Source organism: Alligator mississippiensis, chromosome 5, assembly GCF_030867095.1.
Source record: "Alligator mississippiensis isolate rAllMis1 chromosome 5, rAllMis1, whole genome shotgun sequence".
Lineage (NCBI taxonomy): Eukaryota > Metazoa > Chordata > Crocodylia > Alligatoridae > Alligator > Alligator mississippiensis.
This window is the reverse complement of record NC_081828.1, coordinates 56,427,130-56,440,632: the sequence shown is the minus strand read 5'-3', so window position 1 is coordinate 56,440,632 and position 13,503 is coordinate 56,427,130. Positions and strand designations below refer to the sequence as shown.

The following is a 13,503-nucleotide window of genomic DNA, read 5'->3' as shown; positions in this document are numbered from 1 at the left end:
TTCTAAACTGTTCTTGAACACGCCTGAACTACACAGTGAGCGAGTGTTCACAGGTAAGGCACAGCCCTGGACTGTGGTGGGAGCTGGAGGAAACTTTTCCCAGTAGTTGGTAACAAGGGTAGAAGGAAGCATGGCTCTAACTTCTTTTTCCCTCTCTGAGTTATTATGCGTTTTCAAGAATGCACAGAGACAAAAATTCATATTTTCCCTGCACAAGATTTGCGACAGTGACTGACCTTTGCATAGACAATATATAGGAGAGACACTGGCCATGGATGGGGGGTACATCTGTGCTGGGAAACCCATCCTTTTTCTGGCATAAAAAGTGAGTGTACTGGTGTTCAAGGAGTTTATGGCAAAAAAACCAAAGTGATTCTGTTACGGTCTGTTAGCTCTTTCAACCAGCCACTTTGTCAGAGAGTAGCACCATGTGGTAACACCAGTACAGTTTCATATAGTGGGATGGATGTCCCCAGGATCCCCAGGTTACCACAGTCTTGTACTCTATCTTCCCCTCTTCAAGGGAGGAGGGAAGGAAAGCAGCTGATTCCCTGATAGCCCAACCAGCAATGAGCTGTCAGGGAGTCCTGTGAGACCCTACTACTGCAGGCACTTAAGAGTCATAGCTGTCTTCAGCATGGTTAAAGCAGCAGTGCCAATCTCCATCACCCCTTGAACTCAGGGACTATTCAAGGGACAGCAAGAATGTCCAAATGTAGTGAGGGGGGAGAGGGGCAGGAGAGCAATTTGCCTTGCACTACCAGTGCTGCAGGGTGAGTGGCTGTTGTTGGCCACTGATACTTAGGCAGGTTGTCAACGATCAAACTCCACTGGCAGTGGCCATCTACACAGCAGCCTTCTATTGCCTCCCGGCTAAAGAGCTTACCTTTGAGGCAGCTGTGACATTCCCAAGCTAAGGAGCTGGAATGGCTATACAGCCTCCTTCTCACCCTATTTTTCATGGTACAGGAAATTCTCAGCACACAAATTGAATGTCTGCCCATAATATCTCTGAGATGGGCCCAACACTCCTATGGCACAACAGGTTAAGAATCCTAAAGGTCAAATATAGTATCCTGCATGTTCATTTAAAGCTATTCTACATTTCGCACTTAATTTATATCACATAGGAGATTATACTTTCATTTGACATAAGGTAGCATTTCTCTCTTTTGCTGGGTCTTAAAGCTTTGTTTTTTTGTTTTTTTTAAATAACAGGTAGGTATATATTACTGCACTGTTTTTATAAAAGTTAGCAAAATTTCTACTAATAGCTTCATCTTATTTATACAAAGTGATCAGCGATCATATCAAATCTATTTATAACCTAATCAATGTTGAAAAGGAAGTTGCTCCCTTGTCTATTAGGCACCTGTATATCTTAAGTATTTATAACATGCCTATCACCACAATATTGAGGTGCCATCTGTATCTCTTCTTTAGGCCGGGTTGTTTTTTTCATTCCAAATTATATCTATGTATTAAAACCTTTAAATCCTTGTTGAGCCTACAATGTCATTGGTCCAGACTAATGTAGAGAATTTACTAATTCCCTTATGTTAATCCTATTACCTGTCCAGGCTATTTCTGTAAGGGTCATCATTATGCAGAAACCTAAATCCTACTCCAGAACTATCTGTCTTCAGTTGCTATCCAGCCAGGAAGTCATACCCTCCTCTGCTGCAAACTGTCAAGGACGCTGGTCACAAAACTGGAGCTGAGCTGCTGAGCCTATAAGGTAGAATTTTTAACGTGCTGATATCTTAAAGTTTTACTGTAGCTGCTAGAAAAAAAAGATGCAAGTTTAGAAGAGTTTGCAAGGGCAGTAGAAATGTGTAAGTAGTACCCAATGCACATTCTGTATTGAGTGCTCTTTCTTAGACAATGGTTAGGTAAAGCATCACGAAGTAAAGCTACTGATTTAAAAAGACCAGATTTTTACTTACTCACCAGATTTTTTCAGCAAACCAGCTGATTGTACTCTGTAGAATAATAAGCTGTGCAGTAAACAAATGCTGGCATTGCAGCTGTAGAAACAAATCAGTGGTAATGAGTGGTACAGCTCCAGAGAAATTAATTTTGGTACAGTATAGGTCTATTGAAGTTCTAAGCCCCTGAGGTACAAAGCATGCCCTGAGAGGTCCTCTGTGTCCTTCAGTGGAAGGAACTGATACCTGTTCCTTGGGTGAAATTCTGAACCTATTTAAGTCAATGGAAATCTATACATTGACTTCACTGGGGCCAGAGGTATAGCTAGCAAGTTTTGCTCTTGGGGCAAAACTCTGCCAAAGAGCAAGGAAGGACATTGAGAGAGAGGGTAAGCAGAAGGAGTGGGAAATGGGGGATCAGTCTAACCCAGGGATAGGCAAAATGGCAGATCTAGCTGGCAACCCGACTCCATTTCCTGCACTCCAGAGGTCTCCATGGAGAGAGACCGGCTGGGCAGCAACTGCATGGGCAGGACCTGCAGCTGGGCAGGGAGCTGCTCCAGGGCCAGGATCTTGAAGTAGTGACAGCGCGGAGCTGTGGCAGAGCCATGATCTTATCCCTGCATGACCCTGCCTGCAAAACCTGTGCTTATCACAGGGGCATGGGATGGGGGCAGTGGATCGCGGCTCTGCCCTGGGCCCACTCCTCACAAGATCCTGGGGTATCCCCAAGCCCTGCCCACCCAACTCACTCCCAGCTGCGGCCTCATCCCAACTGCCTGGCTGTGTACCCTGCCCATATGGGTCCAGCAGTGAATATGGGATGGGCAGGCCAGGGTGCCTGGGCAGAAGGGGAGGGTCCAGCAACAGCAGTCAGAAAGAGCTGCTGCCACAGGCACTTCTGGGAAATGGAGTCTGCCACAGGCCCAATCCAGCTCGCAGGTTGGACTTTGTTCACCCCTGGTTTAACCTGTCCTGGGGACTCGAAGTTCCCAGCTGATGCTGCTGCCACTGCCCTAGCGCAGATGCCCGAGAAGCCACCATTCTGGTATCCCTCCAAATTAGTGCTCAGGGCTGGTGCCCCACTTACCCATCTCTAGCTCTGCCATTGACTGTTGATTTCAAATCTTGCTTTTGCTGTACTTTAACTTTACCCTTTTCAAAAGATGTTACAGGAGATGATAATTGTGTTGTTCTTTTAATGCACATTTCAGTATTTTTGATTGGAATGTTTTTCAGATCAAATTTATTACAGTTAGGCCCAAACATCTGGCTCCTTAGTGCTATCCTATTAAAATCTGAGAGCCACGGGGTATTACTGGTTTTAAAATAGGCCACTTTTTTTCAGGTCCCTAACTTTAGACATCCAGGTTTGATGGTATCAGCTCCTGGGCTCAGAATTTAGTAAACTTAATTGTCTTTGTTTTATGTTGCTGTAAATTAATGGAAATAAATACAGATATTGGGCTAAATTTTGGCTTCAAGTGTACCTGGTGCTGCACCATAAGCCATAGTAGTTTTGCAACAGTGAAATGAAAGGCATAGTAGTCCATAGTATGTAATGATAAAGGAAGTGCCAATCCTGCTCTCTTTCACAACAGTGGCAGTTTTGCCATTAACTGTAATAAGAATAGCGTCAGGACCATGATTCCACTTGTATATCCAGAAGAGAAGCCTTTATTAACTGGCATTTGTTTTACCATATGCTGACATCTCTCTAAGTGTAAAACACAGCCAATTTTTTCCAATTTGTAAATAAACATTTATTTTTCTTGTATACCAATATAAAATAAAGGAGTAATCTATGGTATCATTGGGTTTTGTTCCTTATTTGTACCTTTTAGGGACACTGTATATGCCCATGAAAGATACAAGTTTAACATTGTTTTAAATAAAATTACAAATAAAAAATTACAATGTCACCAAGTAATCAAAGTAAAATTAAACCATATAAATGTTCCTTTACAGCAATTTGCTATGCAAGTAATTTCATTACTTAATTCTCAACAGTAGTAATCCCTAAAACCTGAACCTTCAATTGATCAATCTAGTTTTCAGATCATTCCAGACACTTGGGGGGAGGGGGGGAGCTATGTTTTTTACCTTTTGTTTTATTCCAATTTATTCTCATTTATGCATAAACAGCAGTGATGTTTGTAATTAAATTCTTGGGAAAGTTTGCAGTTCATGAAAGTATTTCTCTGGGTTCACCAAAAGGTTTCTACCTAGAATTAATTATTTGAACAAGATTGGAACTTAAGTTAATATTGGTCACCATTTTGAATTTGTTCTCTGCTACTTCAGCAAAGAGACTTCTTTCATGCACTGCTAGAGTTATAGATGAATGCTTCTTTCCATTTCAAAACTGGAATTGTGGTTGGTTTATTATGATATAAAATATTGATTCCTAATTCTAGTATGTCATTGCTAACATCACCCAGGAGAGAATGAGGGGTAATAACCAAATAATCTGATTATGACACGATTGCTGCATTCCCTTCCCAGGTTTCTACTGCGATACAGAATTCATCCATAGCCCCTGTGGAACTTGAAATTCTCACAAGTTCTTCTGTATGTCAATATTTTTATCACTAGTGCAACACTGATTACATATATTTTTTTATTTTTTAAATTTTGTTTGTGGGGTGCTCACTGCCTCTAGCACTATTTCACATCTTAGAAAACTGAATAACCCTGTCCATTTTCATCCAGTTCATTTTTATCTTCAGAAGTGCTGCAAGGACTTCCCTGTTGTGTCAGCATTTTTTTAAATATACAACTGCTACAAAAACAATTATTTATTGCGATTCTGTTAAAGAGAAAAGCCCTGTCAGTACAGAGCATGGAGAATTGGCAGGTCCCAGGTCTGCAGTGAGGTTGTTTTCAACAGGGCACACCTACATGAGATGCTTAATATGCAGTAGACTAATTCTACTGAACTTTAGCGTGTCATGGCAAAACCTGTGCTAAGGCTCAGTAGAATTAGTCTACTGTGCATTAAGCATAATAAAAAGACTGTGGGCCATTGCTACTGCGCATTAGCACCAACTACTGTGCATTTATGTAGTACCTCATATTAGAGGTACTAAACTGAATGCAACAGCACATTAATGCATGTGTAGATGGACCCACAGAAGCCTAACTGGAAAGGTTTGCACCTTGGGCAACATAGAGGTCACATCCCAGTAGTACCAGTACACTCATCTGCTTCACACCTATCCCCTATGGGGGGGATACCCTGGCTGCATGGGGGGGAGGTGTTGGCATGGCCAATAGCTAGGGGCTTAACACAGAAACAATCTTGCTTCTGACATCTGTGGCAGGTGACACCACTGCCCCTCCCCGACCACATAGTGCCACTGATTCTCATTGATATCGTAACACTGAATTTGGCAAAAGACACTGTGGTAGGGGACCCCTGGCTGCTGATTGAATCAATATATCTCATAGAACCATGGAGAAGTAGGGTTTGAAGGGACCTCCAAAGTCATTTTGTTCAACTCCCTGCAGAAATCGCATCTCCCACTGGGGGGGTGGGCGGGGGAGGAGGCCGGTGAAGAGGTAGGGGTTAAGGCTAATGAAAGGACCAAGGCTACTGAATGTGGACCCCTCCCCCCCGCCCCCCCCCCACACACACACAAGCCCACAGATCCTTTTAAGAGTGACTAGATGCTGCACAACATTAGCATGTTAGGTGTAGAAATACCTACATGTGATTTACAAGATAAACCCAGAGATATAAAATAGGAATCCATCATGTCAAAAGAATTCTGACCTGTTGTGGTCTTTCTGGGCAGGTATACATGAGACACTTTACTACACAGTGGACTAATCTACTGCACAGTAAAGTGGCACTGTGTAACCGTGCACAGCAATGACAGAGTGGTAAAATAGTCTAACACATAGTTTGCTACTACCTGTAAATACAGGTAATAGATTTACAATGCAGTAGCTACTGCGCAGTAGCTCATGGGTAGGCAACTGATTGAGGAAAAATTGTTCTTGGTTAGCCCACGCAGCAGGGAACAGAAGAATTGTCCCCTCTCTCAGGCAGCTGCCTGCTTCTGAGCCCCCCACTCTGATTGGCCAATCAGAGCTGGGGCTGGGACACCATCCTCTGCCCTGGCAGCACGCAGCTGCCAGGCCTCAGCTCCAAGATCAGAGCCAGGGCTGGGACATTGAAATCAGAGATCAGAGCAGGGGCCCAGCAGCAGGCAGCTGTTAAGGCAAAGGACAATGTCCCTGCCCCAGTTCCAATCTCAAAGTGGGGGTTGGGCAGCAGGCAGCTGCCCGGGGCAGGGCTGTAGGGTGGGAGGCAGCTGCCTTGGAGGCAGGACAGCTCCCCCACCTCCCAGAGCCAAGGCCTGACCCCAGTGCCCCCTGCCAGCCCAGGATTGGCACCCAGGGAAACCTAGCGCTCCCCATGGCTGCTGTATCAGAGCACAGCAGGACAGGATTAGCCCTGCATTATGCTGCTCCCTTCAGGAGCAAATTTGCCCTGATGGGCACATGTGCACACAAGCTCCCAGGGAAAGTTTACTATACAGTAAGCTTTCAGTGCATTGATACCACATGTAGACACACCCTCTGAGTTCTTTGCAACAAGGGAACTATCTACTCAAAAATGCTACTTTTTTCCTTGGCAAAAAATAATTCACTTGCAAAATTTGCACAGCTCTATTCAAATGGATACTTTTATTCTACACTATATTAAACAATGAATTAAAAAGCATGCAGTCTTATTTGTTTCGGGGTTGTTTTGTATTTATTTGTATTTGTTTCTTTTCTGCATTTGGCTTAATACCATTTTATAAACTACCTTGTTAATACAAAATGAATCAGAACTCATGGTAGAGGTGATATCTTTTATTAGACCAATTTGATTTTTGCAAAAAAAAAAAAATACAAAAATCTAGTTGGTCTAATAAAAGATATCACCTCTACCACAAACGTTTATTCCTTTTGCCTCTAGACCAACACAGCTACAACCTGGCAACCTTGTTAATACACACATACATTCTAACTTGTATAATACATATTTGATAGGAATAACTTTGAGTATATGACTGGAAAATTCTATTAATTAGACTTGCTAGAAAACGTTCTTCATGGATAAACCTGCTTTTGTTCCAATTTGTTTTCTTAATTGCATCACTAAGGGTACCTACAACTATTTCATTTAGATTGTCCTAACTAAGTTTAGGGCAATCTAAATGGCTGACCATGCAAGTAGTCATAGGACTTAAGTCAAAATGAAAAATGGAACACCCAACCTAAAGTTAGCTCACCTCAGAAGTGAACTAACTTTAGACTGGCCTCAGTTAACCTGATCTAAAATGGGTTAACCTGGCCTAACAAATACCTGCACACATTTACAAAACAGACCTGGAGCTCGGAAAGCCCAGCCACTTGCCACAGCCCTGAGGCTGTGCTGTTTTAGTTTCCCTGACTACCCACTCTCCCCAAACTGAGCAGCTTCTTCCATAAACCCACCACTCTAACCTCACAGACCCACCAAAGCACCCTCCTGTCTTCACTGATTTTATCAGCCCCTTCCTCCCAATTTACTTACCTCCGGCCGCCCACACAAATACTGGTAAGGTGTAGAAATACCTACATATAATTCACAAGATAAATCCAGAGATATCAAATAGGAATCCATCATGCGTGGAACAGTAGGGGGCAGCAGAGATCACCCTCCCCCCGCCACCCCCCAGGCAGCAGCTGGTGAGTTCAGGCTTTTTTTTTTTAAGAGCCGGGAACTGGGATGGGTGGGGCATCCATGGCGGGGGCTGGGAGAGTGGGCAGGGGATGGGGCCTGGCAGGGGTACCCCCATGGTGTCCTCCCCCTTCCTCCAGCCCCCTCTCCCCCATCCCCTACTTATCAGCATGGAGTCCGGATCCAGCTCCCTGCTGCAGCCAGCAGGGACTGCCTGAATCATCAAAGCTCTCTGAATCTTTTCTGAATCAATTCGGAGAGCTTTGAATCAATTTGGACCTTTTAATTGGTCTCCTGATTCAATTCTGATTTGGAGATTCAGCCACCAAATCAGGCTGAATCTACTCTGAATTGAATCAGCACCCAAAGCTTTGCACAGCCCTACTACTTATAGATGTGAAACCCACCCCTCCAAAAAAAACCCAGCGCTTTACTTTCTGCTCAGCAAGCCCCTGCACCTAGGGCAGCACATACCCAGAAGAGGCATTGTGTTAGTTTGACCCAGTTCACCCAGCGTCTATATAGATCACATGCTTCAGCAGGGCTTTCTGGTGCTTTTATATAATAGCTGATTGAATCAGCTTTAGATAAAAGCACCAAAAAGCCCTGCTGAAGTGGCCAATCTATATAGATGCTAGGGAGTCAGCTCAAACTAACCTGTTTCTTCTTCTAGTAAAGCATTTTTTTCCACATTTGTCAGCACCCTTACAGGTCTTTTCCTACTGTCCTTTTTCTATTCCTCACACTTCCTGCTCACTTAGCCTCCTCCTCCAGTTACCAGTTAGAAGGGGACAGGGTCCTTCCTGTTGACCCTCTTGTATTTGTGGGGGAAGCAGTGTTGAGAAATTGTAAGTAAATGCTGATGGATCACTGTGGATTAATTAAAGGAGGATTGACTCATCATTTATTAACTCCATCTAGACTATAAGGGAGGCAGGCAGTCATCAAGAAGGAGAACCAGTCCTTAGAAGTAGCATGGACCTAGAATTGGAGCTTTATTACCAGAAGTTTCTTCATGAAGTCCAGGCCCAGGAATGAGGTTAATTTTGGAAGCACGTGTAGGCTGTGTTCTGGAGTAGTGAGAGAAAGTCAACTTTTTCATGTTATTGGTTCTTTCTTCTACTGAAAGATAAACAAATATCAAAGTAGTATCTTTAGTAAAATCCAGGTGCTACCCTATCTTTTCCCCCATTGAGATCAGAGTTAATGAGAAATTTCAAGACTCATCAGATTGCTATAATATTTCACCTGGAACTACCCTTAGGTCACATTTCAAAAGGGGTGTTAGCTGCATGGAGCAGTAAGAGAGATGCTGTTTTTTTCTTTTCTGCCTTCTTCTGAAACCTTGCTTCAGCTGAACCATTCCTCAGCTTGACAAAAATCTCTGTGTGGTAACATCTTGTGAACACCAGATCCAAAAGAAGTAGTAGAATTAGCAGATACGTTTTACTGGGACTACAAGGATGTTGCCAAGAACAGAAGAGTCCAGGTTGGCAGCAGCTACTCCACAGCAGATCTGAAGTACAGCAGGAGAAATCTACTGGTGTTCTTTCAGATTTGTCATAGAATAAACTTCAGCATATTGTTTTCTTCTCTGCAGAGAAATAACAGCCAGTAATTTTCATCTGGTGCATCCTTACAAACTAGCTGTCATTTTCTTTATTGATGGGGTCTGCACTGAGAGAGAGAGCTACTCAACGTTTGTAGCTAGGAAAATAAGGTGCATAGGACAAATTTTAAGGTTTTTAAATGACTGAGTTGATGAAACAAAAAGTGGTCCTCAGAAAGGCAATTGGAAAAAAAAAATCAGGGACTTGGAGGAACCTATATGCACATTTGGGATATTCTCTTTTTTGCTCCAATCAGGTATTTTGCAAGCCCCTAATCCCCTCCCACTAAAAGCATGACTTTCTGGCGAAAAAAAGTCTATGTGAATCATTAGGAATTCAGGAAATATTTGCTATTGTTCTGATCCAAAAAAACAAGGTGGTTACAAACTACTGCCTCTCCTACTTTTTCCAAACAGATCACATTCAAAGCATCTAGATCAGTGCTTACAGTTGTGGCCCTCAGGTTTGTGCTGCTTCCACTCAGCCCCTGCACACCAGGGCTCAGTTGCAGGAACCTGCACTTCCCACACCTGTGTGGGATCAGGCTCAAGCCCCATACCACCTCTGCACAGCCAGGATCAGACTGGGGGACCCCAAGCTGCTCTGCCTGGTCCCCGTAAGCCAAGATTGGGCCCCGTGCTGCCCTGCATGCCTATTCTAGCATTCAGGACCATGGTCCATGGGGCTGTCCACAGATCCATGGGGAGCCCTGCAGACCAGATGACATGACATCAGAGCTGGCCCATGGACCAGAAGTTGAGCACCCCCAGTCTAGAAAAATATTAAATTCCTTCCCGATATTACTTTTTCTTGTAAGCAATTCTTGCAGTTACTATACGGATGTTGTGTGATCACAAACTGCAGAGGAGGTGATTTCTGGTGTTGCACATGGGCTGCCCACAAGACAGTGTCTGTTTTAATATGTAACCCACATTCTGAAGACTTTTGAGAACCCCGATGAAGAGAAAGCATAAAGTTTGAATGTAATGTGCATGCTTATGATTAATTTATTCATTTTTTGCTGTATTGCGCTAGGACAGCAAAATGTTTTCTTTTTAAGACACACCATCCGGCTGTTGAAAGTGTGATTGTTCAACAAAGGAAGCTCCAGTTTTTTCACATGTTCTTGCTGTGTATGCTGATCATGTCCTAGAGTTGCAATCTATGCTGCAATAGCAATGTCCATCTCTATCTTTCAGCTTAGACACAAAATATACAATCTTTACAGAAACTTGCCATTGCAAAAATCCATCTTCATCCTTAAAATAAATATATGCACCAAGCCTTAGATGAACAACTCTTGCTTTGATTTCTCTAGCTAAGGAATCATTCTTGCAGTGGAGATGCAAGTAGTAAACAATGGTCTAGATCAAGAATGTCTAACTTCTGAACAGTGGGGGTGGAGCAAACACCCCACATGCTGCAATTCCCCAGGTTGCACATTCTGTGGGTATCCTCCCTATCTCCCTGAGTTGCACAAACAGCCTGACTTCCCCCCAACTATGTGGGCAATGCGAGCAGCTGGCTCTCCTCTACTGCTTTGACAGTGTGAACAGCCAGTCCCCTCCTCCACTCCACGAGCAGCATAACTTCTTTACTAGCCACGTGTACAACACAGAAAAACCAGCCTCTCTTGCCATGTGGGCAGCCCAGATATCTCCCTGCTGCACATGCAACGCTCTCCTGCTACCTGTCCCAGCCAGTTTTCATCCTGCCCCCAACCTTCACTGTCTGCAGAAGTTATTGAATAAATGGTTACCAATCAGCTCCAGGTGTATCTGGATTCCTAGACCCACGTCAGTCTGACTTTCATTCTGGATATTGCACAAAGACTGTGCTTGTAGCCTTGGTCAATGATCTTCCTCTGGAAATCAATAAAGGAAATGGTGCGCTGCTGATCTTACTAGACCTTTTAACAGCCTTACATAGATTTATCGTGAAGTGCTGATAAAATATTTGCATGACCTGGTGGGTATTTAGGGGGCTGCTCTAAATTGCTTCCACTCTTTACTAGAAGATAGGTCTCAGATGGTTGGTGATGGGTGAGTGTTGTCATCTTCAGGACCTTTGCTGCAGGATCTCCCAGAGCTCTATTTGTTGCCCCTTCTGTTCAATGTGCATATGAAGTTGCTTGATTAAACTGTGCAGGGATTTGGAGTGAAGTGCTCTCAATATGCTGATAACACCCAGCTGTACCCCTCTTTCTCATCTGACCTAGCACCTGAAATCTCTATCTTTTCCCAGTGCCTAGCTAAAGTTGAGGATTGTATGCAGGTAAACCAATTGAAACTGAATCCAAAGACACAGAGGTGATGGTGATGGGTAGACCACTTGACTTGGGTAGTAGTGTGGGATTGGGACACATAATTAATGGGGTTCAGTCTCCTATTGTCACACAGTTTCACAGCCTCAGGGTGCTCCGAGATCCTCTGCTGCACCTGGATATTCAAGTGGCAGCAGTGATTAGGAGTGCCTTTCACCAACCCCATCTACTGAAAAGGAGGCCACCCTTTCTTTCAGGTCAGATCTCTCCACCATCATGCATGCCTTTGCAACCTTAAAGGTAGATTACTGCAATGAGCTCTGTGTAGGACTGCTATTGGAGATCATCCACAAGCTACAGCTGGTGCAGAATATGGCAGCCCAACTTAAGATGGGGGTAGGTTGTCAGGAGCACATAACTCCAGTGTTCCAGGGTTTGTATTGGTTAACATAAAAAATTGGTTTGCACAGATAAAATAAATGTGTAATTGATAATGTATGTGCACAATCACGAATGATTATCTGAAGGCTAGGACCGTAAGATATCAAGTGGTTAGACGGAGAAAATTTTCTTTTACCACTTGATATTTAACCTAATAGCATCCCTTGAAATCAGATGTAATTGCTTGGAATAATTAATTGTTCTTGACAAAGCTGTGAGGATCAGTGAAACTGAACTGCATTCATTTGCATTTTTTTCCATCCAGGCAGTGACTAACTACATAACTCTTTTAAAGACGATAAACTAAGTAATCCAATAACATTCTCATCAACTTGATGATCTACAGCGCAGCTGACAGCTTCTTACGTCAGCCAACCCAGTTTATATCCTCTTATCATATGACCATTTATTTAATCTAATAAATTCCTGTGTGCTTGCATTTGTAACATTTTCCAATATAATAGTCTCCTGGTGATTCCATATCAAAACTATAAAGTAGAAAATTCTGCACACCAAAAGCCAACATAACTTAGTACACTTTTACTGCATTTCATATATATGAACAAAACACTTGAGGGCAGAAATGGGTACATAGGGCAATGTTTTAACCCCAAATTCCTGAAATTAGGCTCCTAAATATAAATGTAGATATCTGCAAATATATAAGTGGCCTAATAGTCACTGAAGTTAATAGGAGCTGCAGGTGCTCAGAACTTTTGACTATTAGACATCTAGTTAGGCACTTTACTTACACAGGGCTAGAGTATCAAGAGTATTTAGATACCTAAATACTGGGTTTCAGGTCTCTAATTGTTGACTTCAGTTCCTCAACTATGGCATGTAGGTAATTATAGGTAGCATAATTAATTAGTCTCCTTATATGAACATTTGGTTCAGGTGGTTTTTGGTTCATCTAATATTAATGTATATATTTCATTAGAAGTCTTATTTAAAAACTCACATTTTGAGTAAGAACAAGTACCACAGTAATTAGAATAATTGTATTAATAGTCTCCTGTACATTTTTATAGTGGTAGTAATGCATCCTATAGTAGAGGATGGTTCACCTGCAAAACGTTGAACACTAGGATTGTAATTTAGCAAAGCATTCAAGCATGTGCTCAACTTAAGCATGAGTTGTACTCAGCAGTGTAGATAAAACTCTGTGGGTTGTATGACATCAATGAGCTTTTATCAGGCTTATTAGAAATTAAGGCAGAAGGCAGGGTAGGGTGACCTTATAGATCAGAGTGTCAGGCACCACACTCTGGGGTGCCTTAAGATTCTTTCATGGTTGCCATGGGATGCCATGCAACATTAGCGTTGTTAGGTGTGGGAAAAGTGATTCACAAGATAACCCTAGCGATTTCAAATAAGATTCCTGTGTTAAAGATATTCTGATTCTGAGTTCTTTAAAACGGAAGAATTACTTTATTATTTTTCTGTAGTCAAAAGCCAAGTGAAAAGTAACAGCTGGCATTTTCTGAAGGATGCCTTAAGTCTCAAACGTTTTAGACTCAACTCATTCAGAAATGCGTGAGC

General features: G+C 42.7%; 1 protein-coding gene across 1 annotated transcript in view; it reads left to right on the top strand.

The window, feature by feature from the left end:
• Positions 1-1,611: 1,611 nt before the first annotated feature.
• Positions 1,612-13,503, top strand: part of PDC (phosducin) — a 28,845-nt gene continuing 16,953 nt past the window's right edge. The window contains exon 1 of the mRNA XM_019500176.2: positions 1,612-1,738. The gene's annotated coding sequence lies outside the window, so the exon portion shown is untranslated. The remainder of the gene's footprint in view (positions 1,739-13,503) is intronic.